We start from the raw sequence: 26,068 nt of genomic DNA on the forward strand, positions 1-26,068 counted from the left end.
TGTTTTATAATCAACCATAATCATCATTATTTTCAAGGGACACATTTTCCCAGCTTTGACCTTCGGAAGCCCCTTCAGGCTGGCCCAGTGTTCTGTGGACGTGCCCCCTTCCTTGCTGTCTGTGACCAGCTGTGTCAGGTTGACCTTGTACTTTCCCTGACCCAGACTTGGAATCAGCCATTTCTCTAGGGCACTCTAGTTCCTTTTTATTGGGGGTGACGTCTTGAAGCCACAATATGATGACAGACATGGGGCTAGCTTTCAGTGGATTTCAAGCTTTTAAACCATAGAACCGTTTACATGAAATCTGTCTCAGTAGCTCAGAGTGTAAAAATGAAGTTTCATCTCTTGAGAGAGATCCTCAGAACCTTGCACTACACAGATCACAGAAGTTCTGGACTAAGGAATGGCCACCTTCTTCTCCATCCCCATTGCTCTGGATTCTAGTTTTAGGTTTCAGACCCCACCCACAGAGCCCTGGAACCTCCTGCTAGGCACTTACTGACCATGCAGACACCTGGTCCGAGCAGGAGAGAGCCTTGTAGCCACCTTCTCAGCAGCAGCAGGATCGGCTAGAGCACAGGACCACTTGGTACCTGGGCTGCCTGAAAGACAGGAAATCAGCAGTTCAGAATTGATTCAGGACCAAGGTTATAGAGACAATCTGCTTTAGACTGTTTGTGTCCCCTGCCCCTCCAAATTCATATTTCATTTTGAAACCTAATCCCCAGTGTGAAGATATTTGGAAGTATCTTTGGGAAGTGATTAGGTCATGAGGACAGAGCCCTCATAAATGGAATTAGTGTCCTTTTAAAAGAAACCCCTCACCCCTTCGGCTGTATGAGGATACAAGAAGTCAGCAGTCTGCAGCCTGGAAGAGGGCTCTCACCGGAACCTGAACGTGCTGGCGCCCTGCTCACAGACTTCCAGAACTGTGAGAAACAAATCCCTGTTGTTTATAAGCCACCCAGTTCGTGGCATTTGGTTCTAATAGCCCAAGCACACTAAGACGATCTCTCTCTCTGAGAACTGTCATCAAGCTTTTACCTCCTCCCCTTCCTGCTCTGCAAAGAATCCACTGTGGAGAGAGCCCCCAGGGACCGCCACCAAAGCCAGCCCGGTGCTCGGTTCTCAGGCCTGGTTCTCAGGAGCCCACTCTCCTGGCGCTCCTCCTTTCTCACCATCAGTTTTTTCTCCATTTTCACCTCACCCACCCCTCAGTGGAGGCGTGCCCAGGCACAATCCTTGGGTCTCTTCTTTTCTCTGTCCACACTCATTCCTTTGATGGGCACACTTACTTTTGGTTTTAAAAAATCTATGAGCTGAAGACTTACAAATGTACATTTTCAGTTCCAGCCTTCCCTCTGAACTCAAGATCATTGTATTTAACTGCCTACCTGACATTACATGTCCAAAAGCAATCCCCAAACTTGCCCTGCATCCCCCAGGGTTCCCCACATCAGTATGTGGCAATTCCATTTCTGCAGTTGCTCAAATGAAAAACCTGGGAGCCACCTTTCTCTTCTCGTCCTGTATCTAATCCATCAGTAAATCCTGTCACTCAAATGCCACCTAATTGGTAAGGCTTTCCCTCTCCTCCCTGTGTAAAAAAAGCACACGCACACACGCATACATGCACACACTCCTTACTCTCCTTACCCCATTTTTTATTTTTCTATAGCACTTATCACCATTTAATATTTTGTGTATACTTATAGATTTCCTTATTGTCTGTCTTTGTCCATCCGAATGTAAACGTCTTAATATCAGCAGCTTTGTCTTACTTTTCTCTGCTGTTTCCTGGTGCCTAGAATAATGCCTGCACATCTGTGCAGTATCTGCTGAATGCATCTGCAGTGAGCAGCCCCATACAAATGTTAAATCATCAATAAATATGTATGTTTAAATGGCAAGCAATGGTAAGTATTTGTGTATTGTTGATAGTTTCAGGGTTCAGGGGAATTTATAAGCTTGCTTTTAAAAAGACATAGCATCTGAACTGTCTTGAAATTTTTGAATGGAGTAGAAAGGAAACATGGTTTTCTAGTCTCATTATTTCAACCTGAATTCACCTGTTATTTACACCTAACACAGTTGGCAGTTTGTTAGTGTTAATTAAAATGTTTATTAATACAGATGTAATTCATGACTGGTGGCGGAGGGTGGCCTAAATTTACATAATGAGCCCTCTGTGCCTTATTAAAGTACAAAACCATTGGCAGCCCAAGTGGAAGGGTGAGGTCCTTTTGCAGGGAGAAATGCTGTATAGAGGAAAAAGCACAGCTGCTTACCCTGGATTATCAGCTCAGGAAAGTAGATGGAGGAAGAACTTCTCTTGGTGCAGGGCTTTAGACCCAGTGTCTGTGTTCCACTGGTCAACACCGCCTTAGCACTCTGGGTTCAAACCTGAGGATCTGGAGGCTGCTCCGCTCCTCCTCTGCAGTGCGCAGAGGCCCCTGATAGCCCATTGTCCACCCACTGTCACACCTAAGTCCCACCTGATTTATGGTTGGGAAGTACAGGTGTAACAGTACTGTTCTTACCTACCAGGTCACTGATCCTGGCTCCCTGACCTGTCCCAGGGACCTGGGGCCATGGCAGTGGGGAAAGGGAGACTCTACAGGAGAAGGATGGGGCTCCCTGCAGAAAGCTGGCATCTTCCCAAACTCTGACACCTCCAGATGGGACATTTTCAAAATTAGGTCCTATGCCTCAACACCTTAGTATTAGAGCAAAGACTTCCTGAGGGGCAAGACCTGGGAGCACCAACTGGGTTCAATCTGCACCTGGTAGGTCTTCAGGTTGGCATTCAATGCCCTCCATAATCTAGCCTCAGCCTCCCAATTCAGTCCCATCTCTCTTCACGGAGGCCTGCTGGGTATCAGTCCCTTTCTGTACGAAGTCTCTCCAGACCCACCACTCCTCATCCCACCCCCAACTTCCCTCCACACATTCCTCACAGAGCACCTATTACACTTCCCTGTGCTCCTCAGATGCTTGGACTGTCTCCCTGGCCACCACCCCACATGACTCCCTTAAGAGCCAGAGGTTCTGAATGTGTGTATATCATACCCTCCTCCCCAAGGCAGGAACTTCTAATCCAAGGTAGCTGCCCCCTCACTTTAACAAATGGGAACTGAGCCCTTCTGTTCTCCGGGAAGCCTGCCTCCAGTCTTACTTCCCTGCCCAGGTCCACCCAAGACAGACAAAGCAAGAGAACCTGGGTGTCTTGCCAATGGGTTTCAGCCCCAGACAAGTTCACAATAGATTCAATGAGACTGAGAAATGACAATGGAATGTTCTTGGTGAAAGGGTTTATACCCAACTTTATTCCCACAGTGGCAGGTCAGTCACTAGAATCCCGTCCACTCAGAGCGAGTCTGCATGCAGCAAGCCGGCCTCTGCCTCTGGGCCTCTCTGCCCCAACAGCCGTCTCACTCTCTGTCCTCAGCTCTGCCACCACTCCAGTTTCTGCTCTCCTTCAGCCATGCCACCATGTCACCAAAAGCAATGGGCAGAGCTCTTTATATTGAGCCAGTAGCAATGTATTGCCCACATGTGTGTAGTGAGCTAGCCGACCAGGGCCAGGTGAGAATCCCGGCCGCAGAAACCTTCCCTTTATCCACACTGGGAGAGAAGAGAAGTGGAGGCAAAGAGGTGTCAACAAACTGGACAGACATCACTCTCCTGGGACTGCAGTGCATGAAGAAGTGCAGGAAAGGAGTTAGGTTACGAAGGAACCATACAATGGTAACCATACAGACGTTACAGTTGAGAAGTAGGCAGTGGGGGAGTCAAGTGATACGATCAGATCTCGATGGCGGCAGCATCTGAAATTACAGCATTTTCTTGGCTAATTGGGAGAGTAGTAGGGACTCTCATATCCCACCAAACATAACATTCCCAAGGTCCTCTTCACTTCTAAAGCAACAATAGATACTTTCTCAGCTCTGCATGTTAATGGCTATTTATCTAGTTAACACACATATTTGGCTTCTCCTTAATGATCGGTAAGTTACTCCTGCTTACTTATTATCCAAGACCAGTCACTGAGCCTTTTTTGAGGGGGAAGAAGGGAAGGAGGACCTTGTCATAGAACCTGCCAACAGCATGACTTAGCTTTTGCAGAAAATGCACATATGCCCATCCAGAAAGAATTTGATACAGACTTTCCAATGGCCCTCAACCTTAGCTGCACATTAGAATCACCTAAAGGGCTTAATAAACTACTGGTGCCACCTTCCCACACTCAGTTTTTAATTTAATTTATCTGAGTACAGTCCAGACATTGGGTTTTTTAATCAAGACTGAAAAGTGCAGGGCTGGGGATGTGTAGGTTCCAAGACCCAGAGCTTAGACTCCAGGTGTGTCCACTTAACTCTGCATAGTGAGCAGCAGCTCCCTGGGCCAGGAGGAGGGAAAGCGGCCAATGGGAAAGAATGAGGAAGTCTTAAGGCTGTAAGTGAAGAAAGGTAGTGCTTACACACATTTCGGAAGGCTGCAGAACACTTAGCAAAAGAGGTGCTGAAACAGAAGACAAAGAACAGGAGAAGGGATTGCCTTCCTGAAAGATGGGTGCAAGTCCAGCAGACGACACCCTCCCTGCCCACGTACTTCACCGGTCCCAAGAAGAGCTGCAGACATTATCAAAAGGCTGACAGCGTCAGTCTTGGGGGAAAGTCAACCAATTAAGCATGTGGTTTGGTTGGTGGTGGGGAGAGGATGGCATCCGTGGGTGCCCAAAGAAAGCTGTCGTGAGGGTGTGGAGGCTTAGAGATCATGGACTGAAGCTCTTTGCTGGAGGAGGGAGGGTTTCAGGTAATAGCCAAGGAGAGGCCTTCCTGTGGTGGGCGGGAAGCTGGGCTGCACCGCAGCAGAGAGGCTTCCCTGGTGAAATGCCCGTGTGCTCAAGGCCAGACCCCACCATTCCCTAACCATGTGACCCTGGGCAAGAAGCTGGCCTCAGTTTCTTATCTGGGACTTGCGTGAGGATAACATCAGAGGAGCACACAATCTCAGATGATTACCAGATCACCTCTAAGGCTCCCTGGTGAAATTCCACAGATCTCAAATGTGTCCTCCAAAAATGCTCTCTGAGGTTTTCAACCTGGTATCCCAGGGGGCCCACCGCCCTCCAATAAATCTCAGCAGGCAGAAAGTGGAGCCCACAGTATTTGTAATTCTCACCTGGTACTTCTGATGTTGCGTCCTTGTTTCTGAGCTCTTGGGGATCTTGTGAAAGGGCAGATTCTGAAAGCTAGGTCAGAAGTGAGGCCTGAGACTCGGGCTTCCGCTGCTGGCTGAGCATCCTTGCCCTCAGAGCGCAATCTAGGCAGCACCCCCAACACCAGTATCATTTGGCAACTTGTCAGAAATGCAGACTCTCAGGCCCCACCCACACCTACCAACTCAGAATCTGCACTTTAACAAGAGCCCCAGGAAATTTGTATGCATGTTCTAGAAGAAGTGACTTACTGCTTAGGGAGCCAAAATTGAAACTTGGTAATGGGAGACCCTGACTCAGTTTCTTAAAAGAGCAGAAGCTAGAGAAGATTTCCACCTGTTTTAGTTATTGCTGTATTTGTGGACCTAGCACATAGTAGGTGCTCAATAAATATTTTTCAAGTGACTGGACAAGGTAAGAGTCTACTTTCTGGAGCCAGGACATGAAGCCAGAGTGGATCCAGTAACCACCATGACATGATGCTAACTACTAGGGCCAAGGTCTTTCTAGCCCTCCGCCCAGGGCAAGACTGGTCCTGATGCTGGCACAGAGCAGAACTCAGGGCCATGTAAGGCAGGAGCATGTTCAGTTGTCTCATCTGTGAAGATTAATAGGATATATGAAGATGCCACCAAGCAAATACCTGGTGTTCTCAGGTAGGTCTGCTACAAGAATCAGGGACGGAGCCAAGTAGTGGGGAGGTGGTAGCCAAGGAAGCCCCAGGTCCAGAAATAACTCCTCTGGTCTATCGGACTGATTCCATGAAGCTTCCTCAAACATGTTTATAATGGGTAGAATCTAATACACTTGGCATACATTCTAGTACTCCCCTCTTTCCCCCAGGCAGTAAGACCTATCCCAGGTCAGAGACAACTAATATGGCTCTTGTGGGTTAAGCCCAAACCCCAAGGGCTACAAGTAGATTGGGCAAATGTTAAACCCTACAAAGAACAGCTTTTGTTATTGACTAGCCTTGGAGGACTGGATCAATAGCTCATATTTGAAGTGATTGTTATTCTTAGTTTTCAGGGGTGCCGGTCTAGAAAAGAAAGCATTTCTGTTGTTTTTGTGTATTTAGCATTATCCAGATTTTTGGGATAACTCTGAGTAGAAGTTGGGGTTTCAGGCAAGATAAATCCATTCTCATCCTCCCACTGGGCTGAAGATTTCTAACAGATTCTTCAAAATTCTAGGCCCTTTTTCCTAGTAATGATTTTAAATATACCGTGAACCTGAGGGAATGCCTTTGAAAGCACTGTGGTTCTTCTCTGGCAGTTTCACTTGCTTGAGTCCCACAGGTGAGCTGGGTAAATGGTAACTGCGCTCTGAGGCCTCACCTGCCCCTGCCTTGGGCTGGACCCCACATCTAAAGTGAAATGAAATAACTGTGTTAATGGCCATACCAGTCATGGCAAATTCCCATGAATAACTATTTTCAGAGGAATAATAATTTTCCATCACTGCTTCCTCCCCGCTAAGCTGATCCTCAGCCAAATTTCTAACTGTCCCAAGGAGCCTGGTCCCACAGAGGGACAATGCTGTGTCTCTGCAACTTCTCCGGTGGCTTTGAAAGCTGGTTCATGCCCAGCACACAGCCCCACAGATTGCTAGGTGCATGCATTAAGAGAGGAGAACACGAAATCAGATACTGTACTCACTGGCTACCAGACAAGTGGTTTAAACTCCTGGACTCAACTGTCTGCTATAAACTGGTGTGAATGTACCACCACACCTTTCCTGGCTTGTAAAACAGATTTGCTAGTTAACTTTCTCAGTTGCTTTGAAATAGTATTCAATGGCAAGTCGCCATAGCCACACAAATTCTCACTCTCTTAAAGCCATTTCTGAGTGGGTCTATGTTTCTTTGTTGCCAAAGAGACAGCAAGTTGTCCTGTGCACAAGGAGGACCTAACTTGAGCTTCTGTGGTCAGGGACCCTGCCCGCTGGTGTTTCTCCCTGTTTTACCTCCAATGCAGGAGCCTGCATCTCACAGCCAGGAGACTGTGGTTAGTCTTCTGGCCTCCGACTGAGGGGGGGACACACCTGCATCCCTGAGGGAGGGACAGCCTGCAGAGGGAGGGCCCCTGAGGCCAGGGCTGAGTCATTCAGCCAGCAGCCATGCCAAACGGCATCAGAACGTCAGTTTGGCACTTCTGGAGCAAGAAACCCACAAAAAAATTCTTCCGTATGTTGACAATCTAGTCCACTTACAAACTAAACCAAGAAAAGAAATTGAAGTTTGGTGTCACCTTACTCCAGCACTGGGGTTTGCTCTTCGTGTGAAATCACCCCCAAAGATATACTCAGCTTCACCCACAAATCCAAGAGAGGTGAAAGGCCCTCACCTGGTAATATTTCATCCCACAGGCCCCTCTCTTCAACTCCCTACACTTCACAGTCCCATTCCAAACCATGCACATTCAGAAAATCCCACTGAAAGTCATGGCCTTCTATTTTTCTACCCAAATCACTTTCCTCTCAGAACATTATTTGAAGTGTAACTTGAATAAACCTGAGCCTTCTTCCTCTCTTAAAGGTCCATCTTCACGTGGTGTCCTATTTAAAAGAAATATAACTTGAATGCCAAATGCCTTAAAAATAATGCAAATACTTACTTTTTCCTGAAAAAGTCATCATTTTTCTCACCCAAAGTCCCACTCAACAGCCACATCCAGCCTCTCTCCAGAGAGTAGCTTTTTCTTATGTAAATTAATTCAGTCGGTTCAATTTCAAACTTATTCCATCCCGGCCACCACCTTAATCCAGCCACAAGAACTGGGGGAAGCAGCAGCTCGGAATTGCCCTACAGAAGGCTGGAGGGGAGGGGAGGATGTAAGCACCGGTGCCTCGTGGTCTCGCTCCCAGAAGTGGGAACAGGGATAGGGATGCAGAAGGGTGCCTTAGGAAGTGGCAAGGACTGTTCTCAGAGCCTGAGAGGCCATCTCCAAGCTCAAGACGGCAGCCTCCTCAGCAGGGCTGGCCTCCCATGGGGCTGCCCTGATGTTCTCCTGCAGGTAGAAGGCTGGCAGCAAGAATCTCAGGACCCTCCACAGGGTTCCGGGGCAACTTTACACAATCAGGGATAATCACAGCAGTCTGCATACGTTTGTTTCTCTGTGAAGCAAGAGCTTTTGAAGGATTCGAATGGTTTTAGGTAATAAGGTGTGTGGCCAAAAGAGAAAATCAGGGTCCACATCGTTTGATTTTCACTCTAGTAAACCATTTGAAATGAAGGAGGCAAAGCTTTTCAAAAGATGTCTTCTATCATTCGGAATAATTGGGTCCAGTTTAATTTGGTGCATGAAGAAGTCAAAGAGCTATGTGACCACTTCAAGTGTGTTTTGCGGTTGGTTCCCCAAGTCACTAATTATCTCCACAACATAAAGGTTAATGAGAGAAAACATCTATAAACCAAGCTGATGCCAGATTCAAGAAGAAAGCCCCCAACTCCTGCTCTACTCATGGTAACACTATAATTTCACTCTTTCAGGCTATCCATTTGATTGATTTTAATTATATATGAATATATACAAATATATAAATATAAAATTCATACTTAAATTATAAACTACCTTGCCCAAAACTCTTTTCTAAATTTACTTTTTCAATACCCATAAAAATAAGTCAGTAATTAACCAGTAACAAAATTAATCATATCAGAATGAACTGATTTGATAAAAGGCTTAGGAGCGACTCTTCTTGAAGAGCAAAAGTCCTTATGTTACAGGCAAAAAATAGGTTTCTTAAAAGTTGGGTATAAAACAAACTCCAGAAAATAAAATTATGGATTTTATTGACTCAGGTTAGAGGGGAATTTGGGACTTAGAGAACTTTGTGATGGATCCTTTTGTAATTTGAAGTATTTTAGCCCACTTAAGTTCTCTATTTGTATGTGTGAGTTTTTCAGATGGTTATGAGAAGAGAAAAAAAAATCAGGGAAACCAGGTTAACATCTCTTCTCTACCTCTTACTAGCTCTGTGTCCTTGGGTAAGTTACTTAAACTTCTGTGCCTCAGTTTCTGCATCTGTAAAATGGGAATAATAGCCTCTCATAGGGTTTTTAGGAGGCCAAAATGTGACCATTCATGTAAATCATTTAGCACAGACCCTGGCACATAGTAAGTACAAAGTAAATTATGATAATTATGAGTGACATGCGGCCTAAGACTTTCCTTCTTGACCCTTTTGCAGGGAACGTGCAGCCTTGAAGCATGAATTTAGTAAGACAAAATTCTTTAAAACTTATGGTAGAGATACAGTTACTCTTCAAGCTAGTTTGAGTGCGATATTGAGCACCTTACCTTTTGTCAAGGACTTGGTGTACCTCCCACCCCTCACCCCCTTTACTTTTTAACTTTAAAGATTAAAAGTTATTGTATTGGAGGCATCCAGATCCCTGGGAGATAGGAAAGTAGCCCAGAGTCTCACTTATATTTGACTGAGGGGCCTTGAATAGAAAAGGCATTCCCCAGGGCATATTTTGAGGCTTTGGTCATACAGGGGAAATTTCCCGGAGGTGGAAGAGTTTGTTGGAAATACGGTCCACTGAGAGCAGATTCTCAGAACTATCCCCTTTCTGGGTGTCCCCGCTGTGTGTGTGTGTGTGTGTGTGTACGTACATGTGTCTGCCTAGCAGGCACCTTTTGCCACTGGCTAAAGAGCACCACAAGTGAATGGATGTAAGTAAATCCTAACACAAAGTGTCAACTATTGGCTGGATGACCACAGCAAACCCCATTTAGGTTAAAGGGAAACAGAGCCAAGGAGAGAAAAGGAAGGTGAAACAGAGCACAGTCTTACAGCTGCAGCCAAGGGTGGCCCAGCCCAGCTGACCTTTGCTTAGTCTTCGAAGAACAACACAGGCTTGCGTCTGTCTATTGCATCAGCTGCTACCATCTGCCCTTCCCTTCCCCACCCTGGGAAGTGGTAAGGAGGGTTAAGTAATAGCCTGTGAGGCAACCACTCAGGCAGGGGGAAGTCTGGGGATGGCTGCCTCATTTCTTCCAGCCAAGCCCCACCCAACAGGTGCTCCCTAAATCTAAGTTCATGAACGGAAAATATTTGTCTGGCCCAGAGCCTGTCCCACTGTCCTGACACGGCATGTACTCACTTCTACCTCCTCTGGAGCATGTGTGGGGTGATTGGCAGGACCCTCTGTTCTGGTCAGGGTAGGCTCCAGAAGTTCAGAATGTTAAAGCTGGGAAAGCTCACAGGACATCTAGAAGCAGCATTCATTCCCCTTTGCAGATGATAAAATTGAGGCCCAGAAAAGTAAAATGACATGCCGAAGGGTCCACAGCTAGAGAACATCAGCTTGTTTGGACTACAGCCCACATCTCCCTCCTGCACAACCCCCAGAACACTGAAGGACCAAAATGTCCAGACTCAGCCAGTCCTTAGATGGAGGAAGCACCGGGAATGAGTGTACAGTGGTCTGTGAAGTCCCGTGAGCGCAAGAGGAGGCCACCAAGGAGACTCTAAGGGGGAGGCTGCAATATGCGCTGAGCACTTGCTGCAGAATCCCTCCATCCAAGTCTTGCGGGAGAGCAGGCCAGTTTCAGGCTGAGCTGGCACAGGGGCTGACTGTGGGGGAGGAGAGAGAGACACATTCTGGAGCAGTCCCAGGAAGCCTAACCTATGCCTGGGTCTCCCCCTACCTTCAAGGCCCCTGGTTCCCGGGAAATCCACCCAGGCAGGCTGGCAAGTTCCAGGTTGCAATCAACTAGCAGGCCCACTCTGGGGGCTCCAAATGAGCAAAGCACAAAGTGAGAAGCCATCAGCAGGACGTGTTAACTCCAGGGGACTCCAGGGGCCTGGGTTGAGATCAATAATGACTGGCAATACATGTTGATTTAAAGGATGTATTAGAAGCTATAACTGTACACACTTTAAAAAAATCACCTTATTGAGGTATGATTGACATATAAAAAGCTGAAAATATTTCATGTGTTCAACTTGAAGAGTTTGGAGTACATACATATTCTTTATTACCGTGTAATTCCACTTATGCTCAGCCTAGGAAGCAGCCAGCTTCCCTGGGTCTTTTGAAGCTGAGAAGCGCAGCCTCAGTGAGCTTCAGCTGATGAAGAGTCAACACTGGCTCCTGCTCTTCCTGGGCCCTTGTTTAATAAACATCTTCTTTGGCTTTTAACCCAAGGGCTGCCAGCAACACCTGACATCCTCATGTTAGGCTTTTCCTGAACTCTGGAAACCTCATGCTGAAAGTCTCTCTCTAGGCATGATACTGATTTGACAGACATTTGGGCTGTTTATCTGGCACATGTGGCTTTGCTGAAAGTGACATATTATTTGACTGACTGCTAAAACCTCCCACATTCTCATCTCCCCTCCAGACTTGAGAGCTTAGCCCTGTGCTCTTGCTGACACCCAGTTCCTAATTATGAGTCTTCTACCCCTTTCTCATTCAGGATTCTACTTTTACAATGCAATTTAGTTGTCCTGAATTTTCATAATTATCTGAAAGGGATGAGAAGCATTCTTTCTTCTTTTTAGCCTGCTGTAGACAGGTTTACCAGCAGCCACCTAATTTCTGGGCCCCACTAGATACCGTATGGACACAGCCCACTCATTATGGGACGGCCCTCAGGTACACAGGAAACCAGTAGGATAGGGCTTCAGTGTGTCTGTATCTCCCCCATCAGGCCACGGAGCCCCTGGTGCACCTGGTAAGTCACCTTAACACATCCCTCCTCAGTAGGATGTTGGGGCCACCCCATGGAGAGGAGCAGGGGAAGGACATGAGCTCACAGGAAGGACAGGGAGGTGGTCCTGTGAGCAAGAGAGTGTGGCAGAGTCACAGCTGGGAAGCAGGTGACAGGAGAGGGATCAGAGGAGAGGCCCACGTGGAGGAGCCCCTGCCCACTGAGTGGGTTCAAACCAGTACCGTCAGATGGTTTTCTATTTTTTGCCTAACAAAATTTCATGAGTAAACCTAAATGTTTGTTCTCACTTTCTGCCCCTGAGGAAGAAGACAGAGGACAGCTGGTCCAAGGATTTCGAATCTGGGGCAATTAATTTCCAAATATGGGAAAAATCCATTAAAAATGGGCACTCATACCCTGCCTTCAACCAGCTCCTGGCATAGAGAACATATTATTCCAAAAGAGAGCTGAATAATAGAATGTAAACAGAAATTAGGGATGAGATCATTTAGCCAATATCCTCATTTTACAGATGAGAAAACTGAGACCCAGAGAGGTGCTCAAAATCAATCATAAACTGCAGAACTGGTGGGACTAGAACTCTGTCTCCTATCTTCCGGTCCAAGCATGTCCTTCCCTTCTACCCTGCCTGCTACCCCTTCCCATCCTCCAGTTCTGTCTGGGACTGAAAGTTTGCCTTGGAGCGCCCTCCTCCGGCTCCAGGCAGCCTGCGGCGCAGTCATGGTGCAGGCTACAGCACTCACAAGCCTGCAACAGAATCAGCTGCAGGGCTGGGTAAAGCACAGATTTCTGATTCCATCTGTCTTGGGTAGGGCCCAGTAATTTGCATTTCTCACAGGTTCCCAGGTGATGCAGATCTGCTGACTCAGCGACCACTTATTGAGAATCTCTGGTGCAGGCAGAAAGCTTGTGGATCTTGCAGCCAAAATACCTGGGTTCAAGGCCCAGCTTTGCCACACGTGTACTGTAACCTTGAAAATAGTGTTGCTTATTCTCTTGGTATTTCAGTCTCTGCATCTTATGATAGCAACTAAAATAACCACCCACAGGGTTAATGGATAAAAGAAATAAACTAGATGTAAAATTACCTGAGGAGTGCTGTCATGATGCTGTGTGAATACACAGATTCACAAATATATGACCCTTGTCTGGAAAGATGGCACTGTGGGCCAGGGAATGTCCATGATAACAGAAGCATTCTCTTAATAATACTCAAAAGATGCCACAGATCTGGCAGAAATGGTGTTCATTCTGACACAAATATTGCCTGAGGAATTATTAGGGCCTGGCACCAGGTTTACAAAGGTGAGTAGTACAGTCTCTGCCCTGGAGGAACAACTAGAAGGAAGATAAACATGCAAATCCTAATAATTATCCTACTGGGTGATGAGCCAGGGAAAGAACCCTATACCTTGAAGTACAGAGCAACCAACCTTGTCAGGAGAGTCAAGCAAGTCTTTGAAGAGGCATCTGACTTTTCCGTAGGGTCCTGAAGGATGAATAGGAGTTCTTTAAGAAGAGAAGTGCCAGGGACACTCCAGGCAGAGAAAACAGCATATGCATGATAGTCACGGAGGCTTGGAAACACATAACATGTTCTGGAGAAGGTATAGTAGTAGTCCTATGTAGCTAGAGCTCAGCGGGTCTTGGAAGAGATGGCAAAAGGGATTGGCAAAGGGTGAGGCAAGATTCTGCAGAATCTTGGAAGCCATGCTAGGTTTGGACCTGATTGTCAGTCTGGTGGGAAGCCACTGGAAGACACCCATCTCCCCGCTGGAGGATTCCTCGAAAAAAGAAAAATCCCTAATGAATCCCCAAGATGGAGATTTTTGAGCCAAGATTTATAAAGCACCCCTCCTCTGCCCCCATATCCCCAAGTGCCTTTGAGCCTGCCCTGCCAGGAAGCCAAGCCCAGAAATGCCTCCTGAATCGGGCGGGGGCCTTTGGGAACTTGCTTCCCTGGAAGGCACTGGAGCGCAGACCAGCCTCTTACCTCTCACCTTCAGATAGGCAGCACTTCCCTACAGGTTTCCTCATTCCCTCTCCCCAGGAGTGGGGAGTCATGGGGAGAACAAAAGGCTGTTATCTTAAACTAAGAAGCTTTGGGAGGGGGAGGAGGGTGTGGACGCCTGTGGAGGTGGGAGAATGAACACTCCGCTGATGTAATTCAGGAAGAGGCTGTGGAAACCTCCCCTGGGAGAGCACCCTTCCCCCCTTGACCTCACGGAGGCGGGCGTTTGGGGTGGGTGGGGCCTGGGGTGGGTGGGGCCCGTAGGGCCCGGGGCCCTGTAGAGAGGAGAGGTCATCGTTCCAGGTACCTCCTCTAAGCTGAAATGATGAACACTCAGAGTGGAGGTGAACTGCCCCGCCTACAGGGGGCTGACGCCTGTCCGTCTCCCTCCCCACATCTGAGTCCCAGAGGTAAACTCCCAGTCAAGGGGAATCTGGTCATTTCTGTGTCCACCTCCCTCCTCTCGAGTGTCTCCCCAAAGTCCCCTGCAGCTGAGTCGCTGCCCCTCTTCCAGACTCTGTTATTTCCAAATAGGTGTGTGGGGCCTGGCAGAAAGGGAGCTCCGCTATTTTTGAAAACTTCAATGGCGAGACAAGGGGACCATATGCTACTCTAAACTGCACAGGTTTGGGTTTTTAGCCCAGTTCCTCTATCTCCTGTGGAGTTGGAGGCAAATTGCTCTTGTGGGAACAATCTGTTTTGTTTTTAGGAAAATATTTTCAAAGGTCTTTCAGTGATGCAAGGATAAAACTCAAACCTATTCTGGAAAAGAGACAAAGTAGTTCAGAACAATGTGAAGCTACAGGCCCTGCGTTATAATGGGAAAGGGTGGTTTTCTTTGGGAACAAAGGGCATCTCTTCAGAGTTTAGGCAGATTTTATTAAATGCTATTGCCTGGACTTAGCTGAGCCTTGGGGAGTGGACGGAGGGGGCTGGGTCCGCTGAGGGACAGAGCAGGATTGAGCTGGTGACTGGCAGGGAGGGCACCCGGTCTGTGCAGAATTCCCAGGAGTCCTCAGTCACTAGAGTGGGGAGCCCAGAAAAGGGTTGGGCTGGGCTGGGCTGGGGCTGCTCCTCTTCAGCTGGAGGTTGTGAGCTGTTCGTCTCTCAGGCAGGGCTACCAAGAGCAACACAGCCAGTCCAAACCCACTGAGCTCTTCTGGAAAAGACTACCGAGTCAGGCAGTGCTGGGCCATCCAGCACTAGGTCCGCCGGCCACAGCACATCTGGAGTAAGAGCGCCTCCAGGAGGACAGAACCTCACCCTGCTCCCACTCTGTTCTGGGAGAGCCCTAAGATCTGGTGACACAAGGACAAAACCAGTAGAACCTCTAAGTTCCTCAGTGTTTTACTCTGAAAAATTTATTTTTCCTAGATACTCTCCACTTTGAAAAGGTCAAATTCTCTATTTTGAAAAAGTTGTTTTAGGAGACTGGATCATCCTGGGATCAAGGCTGCATGTCCTGCTAGGCACAGGGCACTGAGGGAGGCAGAAACCAAAAGAGGGAATAAATGGCATTTGGGAGCTAAAGCACTTCTGCCTTATATTAGTATAAAAATTACAATGATCTATTATTTATATAAGGATAGATTCTAAATATATTATAAATATATTGCTATATCAATTACTTTATAACAAAGATACTGTAAAATAATTTAAAGCAATAATTTTAACAGGAAAATCTGTTAATGTAATAACTGCTTTATAGAAAAGATAGTGTAAATGTGTAAAAACTGTAAATATCACCAATTATTCTACCACCCAAAATTAGTTGATGTTAACATTTTGGTATACTTCCTTCCGATCTTCCTCTATGCATGTAACAAAAAAATTAACAAACAAACAAATAGCTCTAAGTTGAACAGCCACCGACACTTATTTTACAGCCCCAACAGAAAGAGAACATGCTTCTTTTCCCATAATTCAATCAACAGTCTCAGGGCCAACTCTCACTGGCCCGGCTTGGGTCATGTGCCTATCTCTGAGTCTAGAACCCACAAAAAGCCAATTTCCTACAACACAGTTTAAATAAACTAAATATACTTTTTTTTTTAGTTGTTATAACTAATGAATAAATGAGACCATGCATGTGGAAGTTCTTTGTAAATGTAAGTAATTAGTAAAATCACTAATTGTAAACATTATTACTAATATCATCACCATCCTTTCCCCCTTGCCCTTCTGCCTCTTCTTCCCTTGCTTTATCTCCTTTTCTACTTTCTCCTCTTCCCACCAAGTCCCATCATGTCTGGGTCAGATGAGGGCTGTGGGTGGGTCAGATGAGAAACCAAGACTATGTATAGCGTGTCCCCTTGGGCAATGTGGTGTGTGGTGACATGGGAACGCACCATTTAAGGGGTACTTCTATCTCTCATTGCAGCCAAAGTGGCTTCTGATAACTTGGTCTTCAGTGAGGAAAAATGTGAACACATTCCTCTCTCCCAGGAAATGCAAGCCTTGCCTTTTACACTGTCTGGTCAACAATTGAGGGCATAGATTTTGGTAGAACAAGAGTCTGTCACTCAGGGAGTGCCTGGGATTGATGCATTTGTTGTCAGTGGAACTCCAGAAGGACATTTCAACTGGAGAGAGGCCAGAGAAAAACAACCAAGGTGACCCAAAGCTTGGGGAGGATGTCGATGTAAGAATTGCCGTTTTAGTTTAGCAAACTGAAGGTTGGGACTTTATGGATAGAGTGACATAAAGACCTTTATGGAATCTAGGACACTTGAAAAAGTAGTTGAGAGCAGTTAAAATGTATTCCTATTTTAAAAAGCGTGTGGATGATAATACATGTATACTGGAATTGAATAAGTAAATGGATGGCAAATAATAGGAGCCAGATTTCTTATTATTGGAGTATATGTTATGGACAAACAACCCTTTGTCTGTAACATCTAGGAGGCTAGAATAATACATGTGTTAATGAATTAGAGTTGAAGACATTAGTAGGAACTTATGCTTAACTTAATATAGATACATATGGAAATATTTTTAGATATGTGTTCTTACACAGGTTAGTATACACATACCTATTTCTTTGTGTGGCAGCTGAGAAAACCTAGAAGCAATGACATCCCAGTAGCAACAAGCATGCCCAGCACCCAGATCTTGGTTCCTAATACCATTCCCCAAAAAAAGGACTAGGTCACCTTGGAGAAATGGTTGATACTAGGAGTGGGGCAGGAAATACACAGGATGATCCAGGAGTATCTAATAGTGCCCAGAAGTAAGACGATGCTTAAAAACTCCATCCATGATGATGGGTGGGGGCAGTGGAGGTGGGCAGCAGATACACAAAAGGACACAGGAACCAACTGAAAGAGCTCCCAGTGGCCAAAGCTGGAACAATTTAAGCAACAGAATAAAGGAGTATTCTAATGACCCCAAAGTATAACATAAATATCCACGGCCATACTGATACGAATAACTAGATAAACAGAAAAATGAGGGAGAATGAATATAAATCTCCCATGCAAAAGAATTCCAAGTAACTTACGTAGTTATGTAGCACAACTCCCCACTCCTTCAGTGTGAGCTCCCCATAGTGACTTGCTTGAAAAGAGTAAGGTTTGGAAAGGAAGAGGGGGTAAGTAACTTTACAATGCAGAAACCTGTCAAATACTACCTTAGCCAGTGATTAAAGCCAACATCAACAGTAGTAAGTCATGTGGACAGTGTGTACCCTTGATACGAAGTGATGAGAATGGCACCTCACCTCTGTGAATGACACAACCCAAGTGTAATTATAAGGAAAACATTAAATAAATCCCAGTTGAGGAGCATTCTATAAAATATCTGACCAGCACACCTCCAAACTGTTACAATCATCAAAAACAGGAAAGTCTGAGAAACTGTCACAGCCAAGAGGAGCCTGAGGAGACTTGGCAAGTAAAGAGCAGAGTACCCCAGATGTGGTCCTGCAACAGAAAAAGGACGCGAGGGAAAAACTAAGGAAATCTGAATAAAGCTTGCATTTGGTTAATGATGATGTACCAATACTGGCACCTTAATTGTGATAAATGTGCCATACTAATGTAAGACGTTAATAACAGGAGAAACTGGGTGTGGAATATATGGGAACTCTATAGCACTAATGTGATTTTTCTGTAAATCAAAAACAATTCTAAAGTAAAAGTTTATTTTTTTTAAGTGGATGGTTGTATCATAGACCAAAACATATCAGTTGATTATTTCTGAGGGGTAGGATCATGACTGTTTGCTTTAATGTACTGCGCAAAGCTGGAAACTTTTTTTCGTAGGTAGGTATGGATTTCTGGCTAGAGATAACAAAGTGATGGTGTGCCTTTATCTCCTCTCCCTCCACAGACTGTACAAAAAATTTTTAACAGTACAGACCTATGAGAATACAGAGAATGGATGTGTGAACATCAGTGGACAAGAGAGTTCAGTAATTTTTGGATGATTGACAGTGGCTGGAGGGGTGGTAACTGAATTAGTCAAGCAGAGAAAACTACTGTGGAAGGGCCTGGAGAGGGAGCTGAGGGTGAGGAGTGAGCAGATTCTCCCCAGAGAGCCCAGAGCAGTGGGAAACCTGGAGCAGCTTGTTCTTCAGGAAGTGGGTTTGAGGCATGGGTTAAACTCAAGGGAACTGGCTAAAAGAGATATAAGGAGAAACTACAACTCTAAATCCCTTCCCAATCCCACATAGTCAGGAACTTAGTTCCTGCAAGAGACTTGAGATTTTTTTCTGTACAGTAATTGAACCAGAACACCCCCAAATTCAGGTATTCTAGCAACAGTAGGGGGCAGCTGTCTGGTTGAAAATAGGGGGGTTAAACGTAAATCCACATGTCAAGAGTAAGGCCCTCTGCCAGACTCCTTACCTTACCCCACTCCCAGAAAGGGATTATCAGAGATATGTCTCCCAGGTAGAAAATCAGAGGATTCTTCAATGGAAAAAAATTTACTAGCTCCAAAGAGAAATCCTCTAACGATTGAGTTTTCATGGTCTCCCAGTGAAATGGTGGAGAATGAGGCCTTCCAGTCAAATCCTTGCCCTACCCTGCCCCACCCCACCCCACCACACCCCAAATCCCAAAGCCCAAGACCACCAGCAATTTGCAGAAAGTATCCCACATGAAAGAAAAAACGAAAGCAAAAAAACATTAACAAAGAAAATAAGCTCAGAGGAAACAGAGATAATATAAGGAGAAGAAAAAAATGTAATGTATACTTTTAATTAATAGACTAAGATCAAAAAGATCTCTTTCTCCTCCTCCTCTTTCTTCTTCTTTTTTAAAACAACTCATTCTAACCATTTAGGACTCAGCTCAGACATCACTTCCTCCAGGAAGCCTTTCCTGGCTCCTCCCTCAACCCCAGGACATTCTCTAACGCAGCATGTATTGGCCTGCTGGCCTCAGGCCTTTTCCTTCTCCGCTCCAGACTGAGTTGTGCCCCTGAAGGGCCAGGATTATGGTGGGGTTTTTTTTTTCACTGTACCTCCAGTCCCTAGCACATGCCTGATACATAAAAAGGCTCAATCAGTGAGCAGAGGTAGGAATTTTATCACCTTTATGTCACAGGGGAATCAAAGAGACCCAAGGATGGTCAAGAAACAAGTCAGAATCAGATGGAGGTGAACTCCCTAAACTTCTGGCCTCTTAGCTGGGGCTCTGGCCTCAGGGTCTCATGAAACCATAACTGCCCCTGTCCCTTACATGTAAAAAACAGATGATCTTTGGGAGTTTTATAAACAAAGCAGTGCAAATGGGAGCTTCTTGGAGATCTTCGTCTAGGAGTGTCAGTCAGAGCTGGGCTGGGTGGCCAAAAGCATGTAGGGTAGTGGGAGATAAGTGTGCCACTGACACCAGCCCTTCCCTCCTAGGCTTCTCCCCAAAACTTCACACTCAGCGTGTACCCAGGTAACCCTGGAAAGGGATCTGTGCTCCCAATTCCTCTCCACTATGCACTACAGAGCGAAAACCAGCTTTTTGAAACAGAAAGCTCTTGGGGCGGGGGAGGGCATTGAGGGAAGGGGACAGTGCAGAAGGGCAGGGGGATAAAGATGAGGCTAAATTAATTTTGGAAACCATTAAATCTTTGAAAAGAGAGTGTGTTTTCAGCAGGGACAGTGAATCACTGTGATTTGCAGAAACAGGCACAAAGTAATTAGCCATCTGGATGCTGTAGCTTCCAGCCCCCCGGCGGAAACTTCAAGTGAGCGGAAGGTGGTCATTACCCGGCCCAGGCCCAGCTCTCCAGGCCCCACAGATAAGTTTGTGCCTCCAGCCAGCTGGGAGCCCAGAAGCCTAGGACAAAGGGCAACTTGGCAAGAGGCACAGAAAAATGGGCAGGAAACACAACACCAGCCAGAGGGAGCCAGTACTACTTCCTTCTTCCTTTTGAGCTCTCCTCCAAAGCCATCACGATTGAGTGAGCAGTTCATTCACTCAACAAGCATTTATTAGTCACCTACTATCTCCCTGGCCTTGTGCTAGTACAATCAAGTCATTTAATCTCATGACACGCTTATGAGGAGTTCCACCTGGTGCACAATTCCAAGGGCACCCATCACACGATATTTGATGCAAATAGCACTGTCTAGAGGTACAAAGCTATGGCCTTGCCTGGGAAAGATTATATTTTTTAATCAATAAGGAAATAAAAGCTAAAAAAAGATCAAAGTAGCAGGATTGAGGATGGAACTCAGAATTCCATGCCCTTCCCTAGATGATCCCTATTTGTCAATTGCTGCTCTGTCTGGCTCATAACATTGTAAAAACCAAATGGATATGAAAGGACTTTATAAACTGGGTAGTGCCAAACACAGCTAAGCTAGTCTTGTAAAGAAGTGTCTCCACTTCCTCAGACACCCCATGACCCCAAGGTGCCCCCCCTCCATTCCTAGAAACTGCTAGGGAGTAGTGGACAGGCCATCCAGGTAAAGGGCCAGCAAGCCTTTCCAGGAGGAGAATGCACAACTGACCAGAAAGAGCGCTTTGCCTAAGGAAGCCTGACTGCTGTGATTTATAGACCACAAGGGTCTGGCCCTATTACACCATCAGTTTGCACCATGTATGGCGGAAGGGCCAAATGGCGCAAAATGCTGCCAGGAGGAGCCTGCTCCTAGTGAAAGGAGAGAAGCCAGGAAGGGAGACACCACACAGACTGTGGCCAGAGGTCAGGGCCCCCACATCAAGAAGCCAAGTGCTTCACCTGCCTGAGTTTGCCATAGACCTACTGCTTCCTGCCGCTCCCTGCTTTGGAAAAATGGTACCTCTCCAGAGCCTCAGCCGAGGGCTGTTTAGCCTAGCTCCGGACTCTGCTGGGGCCCAGGAGGGTTTCCATTTGCTGCCTACATCTGCAGTCCATCCAAGGGCTGCTGGGAGTACCGGCTCTGGCCAGGAAGCAGCTGAGGCGTCATAAAGAGCAGAGCGTCGGAGGCAGACGGCCTGGGCGAGAGCCCCAGCTCAGTGCGAGGCTGTTGACCTCTCCCCTTGCTTTTCATGGTCAAAGCGGGACTAATGTTCCTGGCCTCACAGGGCAGTAGTGAGGCCTGAATGAGATCTCAGGTGCCCTTGGGGAGCCAGACTGGTAATGTAAGAAGTGGGGCGAGCTTCAACAATATGCTTCCCTGACTTAGCCATGGCTGCCATGTGGAACACAGGCTCAGGGTTGCCAGATCTTTTGATTGGTCGAAAAAAATCAGAACCTGGATTTTTAGAGCATGTCCGATTTTTAAAAGCCTGTGAGGAGCGTGAACTTCCGGGACAGTGATGGTCCTGCCGGTCCCTTGGCACACTACAGCTCCAAGTATTGGTTTTCTTGCTGGTCTCCCTGTTTTACTCCCTTCTACTGGCTCCCAAGGACTCTGCCTTTCCCCTGGTGGTGTATGTCACACACGTATAAACTGGGCTGGGGTAGCTCAGTCCCAAGGCCCCGGGGCTGAGGGAGGGCAGGTCTTCCAGCACTGTGAAGCAGGGGCACAGGACTGCCACCAGGGAGCTAGCTCCACACAAAATGAATGAATGAATGAATTAACTAACGAGCCACTGATGCCTCAGGCAGAGTTTTGCTTAGCAGCCGTGGGGCAGGGCTGAAGATTCTGCTCTGTTCAGTATGTTTCCAGAGCTCCTAGAAGGCCTCTTGCAAAGGCTGGTGGTGCCTTTGGCTGGGCGTCCTTGAGGAGCAAACAGGCTCAGGGCGGAGTGAAGCAAGACGCCTTGCAGCTGCCAATCTCTTTCACACATCTCTGATTAGAATCAGGCAGGAATCTCCTCCCTCAGTGCCTTCCAGAGAATCTGGCTGGGGCTGCCGGATGTAGGAGTGTGGGGCAGGAGGGAGGGGGAGAACAGATGAGCTCTTACATCAAAGTCCTTCCCAGAAAGGGGCAGCTCTTCCTAGCACTGGGCCGGCTGGTCTCCCCCGCCTGGCCTTTCCCAGACATCCCAATGTCTTTCACTGCAGCCTTTCCTGGGCAGGGCTCAGCCTAGCCCACTCTCAGGGTCCCTCAGTGAAGCCACTGTGGGCAGCACTTGTTCTGAGCCACACCCTCTCTCTCAGCTGTCCCTGGGAAAGGGTGTGGAAGAAGGCGCTACGGGGTCTCTTTCGTTCTCTTGACACTTCCCAGGAAACCCTCCAGGAGAGGAATTTTCCACAGCAGTTCCCGCTCCCTGGGGCCAGGTCTGACTTGGTTCCTCCAGCCACAGGGCATGCCCCTTGGCCCTCCCAGGAATGGAAAGGGTTGTGTTTGTGCCCAGCCACGTCTACCTCAGCCTGCAGCTGCACGGTTGGACCTCAGTGCCTACCAAATGGACAATAGAAACTCATCCACCCAAACATCAGATAAACCTAAACAAAAGGGCATTTTACAAAGTGACAAAGAGATGAAGTCTGGGGAGCTGTCCCAGACTGGGAGAGACTAAAGAGAATGATAACTAAATGCAATGTATGATCCTGGACTACATCTTGGATCAGGAAAAATATTGCCATAAAGGACATAATTGGCAAAATTTAAATATGAACTATATAATAGATAGTAATATTGTATCAATGTTAAATTTCCCAAATTCAACCATTGAAAATGTGGTTATGAAAAATAATGTCCTTTCTTTGTTTTCTCTGAAATATTTAGTGATAAAGGGGTATATCTGCAACTTATTCTCAAATGGTTCAGAAATAATAAGAATAATATGTAATTATTATTCCTCAGTTAAGCATACAATTATATGACCCAGCAATTCCATTTGTAGGTATATGCCCAAGAGTTATGAAAACATATGTCCACACAAAAACTTATGCACGAATGTTCATAACAGCATTATTCATAATAGCCAAAATGTAGAAACAACTCAAATGTCCATCAACTGATGAATGGATAAAGTGGAGTATATAGCTATATACTGAATGTTATTTGCCTATAAAAAGGAATAAAGTACTGATACATGCTACAATATGGATGAATCTTGAAAACATTATGCTAACTGAAAGAAGCAAGTCACAAAAATGACATGATTACATTCACATGCAATGTCCAGAATGGACAAATCCCTAGAGACAGAGAGTAGATTTATGGTTCCTAGGATTGGAGTGAGTGGAGCTTCATGGGGAGATGGCTTCTTTTTGAGGCAATGAGAATGTTCTAAAATTGTGGTGATGGTTGTATGTATCTTGTGAATACACTAAAAACCACTGAATTGTACACCTTCAACAGGTGAGTTGTATGGAATGTGAATTATACCTCAAGTAAGCTGTTGTAAAAATAATAATATGTATATATGGAGAGAGTGAGAAGTGAAATGATCAAGCAAATGGGGCAGAACATTAATGACTAAAACATCTGAGAGAATATCCAGAAGTTCATTGTCCTATACTTGCATCTGTTTTGACTTTGAAATTATTTCAAAATATAAGGTGGATTTTTTTCGAAAGAGAAAAATTTACCCATCTACCCATCTTCCATCTAGAGGCTGGCTGCAGGTGGCCAAGCTGGGCTCCAAGTTCAACTCCACTATTTATAAGTTGTGTCACATTGAGTGAGTTACTTGACCTCTCTGGACCTCATTTTCCCCACCTGTAAAATGGCAATCATGCCATTAGCACTTCCAAAGAAGACTATTGTGAGGATTAGAGACAGTACACATAAAGCTCTTAGTTTTTTATGTGGTAAGTGCTCAATAAATATTAGCTATTAATTTTCATTCAAAAATAATTTTTAATCATTTATTTTTCCTTGTGTATTATAAAAGTAATACATGTCCATTATGAAAATTTGGGAAAATACAGATATACAAAGAAATAAAAATTATGTGTATCCCCCAAATTTTGTGAAAATCATTGTTAACATTTTGGGATATATCTGGGTTGTAACATATTAACAGTATACATAATACAATATTTAGCATATTGTACACATTATTTTGTAAGATGCTTTGTTCATTGCACATAACAGATATCTGATGAGTATTTACCATCAGTATGAGTATTGAGTATTAGGTGCTGAGTATTACCATCAGTAATGAGTATTAGGTGCTGGGTTTAGTACTGAGGATTCTGAAATGAGTAAGACTATGGGAGTGAAATCTAGAAGCAAGACTTGTTGACCAGTTTTGGAGGACAATTTGATGAGAGCTGCAACTGAAAAAAAAACAAAGAAGGGTCTGCCAGCAGCATACAAATAAATGTTGGAAGGGCTTTTCAGAGGTGCTCCGTGGATAAAGAGACATTGTAGACAGACAAATGGGGAAATGCTGTCTGGGCAGCGGAAACAGTGTGTGTGACCAGTGGGAAGGATGAGGGGCATGTCCATGGGCTGCTCTAGGAGTGGATCATGGTAAGAGGCAGAGACGAATAGCAGGGTCGGCTGGGGCCTTGAATGCCATGCCAATGTTTCTGGACTACAGCACAGCCTTCAAAGGTGGCAGTAGACCTCCAACATTCTGACTCTCCCTCTTATAACACAGTATTTATAGTCCCAATTTAGGAAGCAGATTGGCTGAGTTCAAATCCTGACTTTGCAATTTACCAGCTGTGTGACCTTGAGCAAGTTACTTCATCTCTCTGAACCTTGACTTCTCATGTAGACAATGGGAAAAAAAAATAGACCCAAACTTACTAGGTTGTTGTAAGGATTACATGAATCTAGAGCAATGTCTCCACATAGTAAGCACTAGTATTTGTGGTTCTTTTTCACCTAATATCACCTCAATCGGGAGCTGGATCTTCATAATTTAACTCCAAGATAGTGTGATAAAGAGCAAGGTAGATCGAGGCTCTGGGCATCACAGGAGCAGCCTGTTTGCCAGAGAGAGGGCCGGAAGCCCCTTCCAGCCAAACCGTGACAGTGGCGGGAGGTCAGGAAGTTGTTCCCTGGTGCTGGAGCTGGGGCAGGTCCTTTGAGAGGAAAGCTGTGATGGGAACACTGTTCTCTAGGGAGGAAATGGGCAGGGAATGATATCTGTGTCCCCACCAGTATGCAAATCATCTAATGAGACAAATGAGTTTGCAGGAAAACACGTACTATTTCCTCCAGAAAATTTCCCTGCATGTCTGGGGGGAACCAGTTGGGGTGGTAGGGTCAGAGTGACTGTCCAGGTTGCCCCTGTTCCTGGTCTGCCTCCCCGAGGAGCCAGATGGGTAGTGGGGGAGGGCTGTAGGCTGAGCAGCCTCAGGCTTGGCAGCTGAAATGGGAACTGGCCCAGGTCCCCTCTCCAGCCAGTTTCTCCCAGACAACAGGGAAGGGAGAGGAGGCCTGGTAGAGCATATCTGGGGAGCTCGCAGCAAGGGCTGGCTCAGCCCCTAACGGGCTGTGCAACCTCAGACAAGTCATTTCTCTCTATAGGTCTGAGTTTCCTGATCTACAAAATGAGAGGGTTAAATTGGATCAAGCTTTTATGACTTGAGAAATATAAACCCTTAAATAATAAATGGCCTTCAGGAGACTGGTGCTGCTCTCAACTGTATGCAAATTTCTGTGCATGTGTGTCTGGGGAGGTGTGCAAAGTCATCAGTTCACAGGGATCTATTACACAGATGAAAGTTCTGGTGATTTCTGTGGTCCCTTGAGCTGATTGCTGGATAGAAAGGAGTCTCTCAAAGACAAGGATGTGTTTTATAACACCAGCATAGCATAGTATCTGGCATACTGTAGATGCTCAATAAATATTTGTTGAATTAACAAATAAC

At 45.9% G+C, this 26,068-nt stretch overlaps 1 protein-coding gene across 6 annotated transcripts in view; it reads right to left on the reverse strand.

The window, feature by feature from the left end:
* Positions 1-26,068, reverse strand: part of SLC4A1AP (solute carrier family 4 member 1 adaptor protein) — a 100,710-nt gene that overhangs the window by 5,095 nt on the left and 69,547 nt on the right. For 3 of the 6 annotated variants that reach the window (XM_037009418.2, XM_073214958.1, XM_073214953.1), the window contains one exon: positions 507-605. The gene's annotated coding sequence lies outside the window, so the exon portion shown is untranslated. Of the gene's footprint in view, positions 1-502; positions 606-828; positions 3,831-6,449; positions 6,591-13,340; positions 13,681-26,068 lie in introns of all 6 variants that reach the window. The other 3 variants (XM_073214965.1, XM_073214972.1, XM_073214950.1) reach the window with 2 other exon arrangements.

The sequence above is a fragment of the Manis javanica genome, chromosome 1 (assembly GCF_040802235.1).
Source record: "Manis javanica isolate MJ-LG chromosome 1, MJ_LKY, whole genome shotgun sequence".
Lineage (NCBI taxonomy): Eukaryota > Metazoa > Chordata > Mammalia > Pholidota > Manidae > Manis > Manis javanica.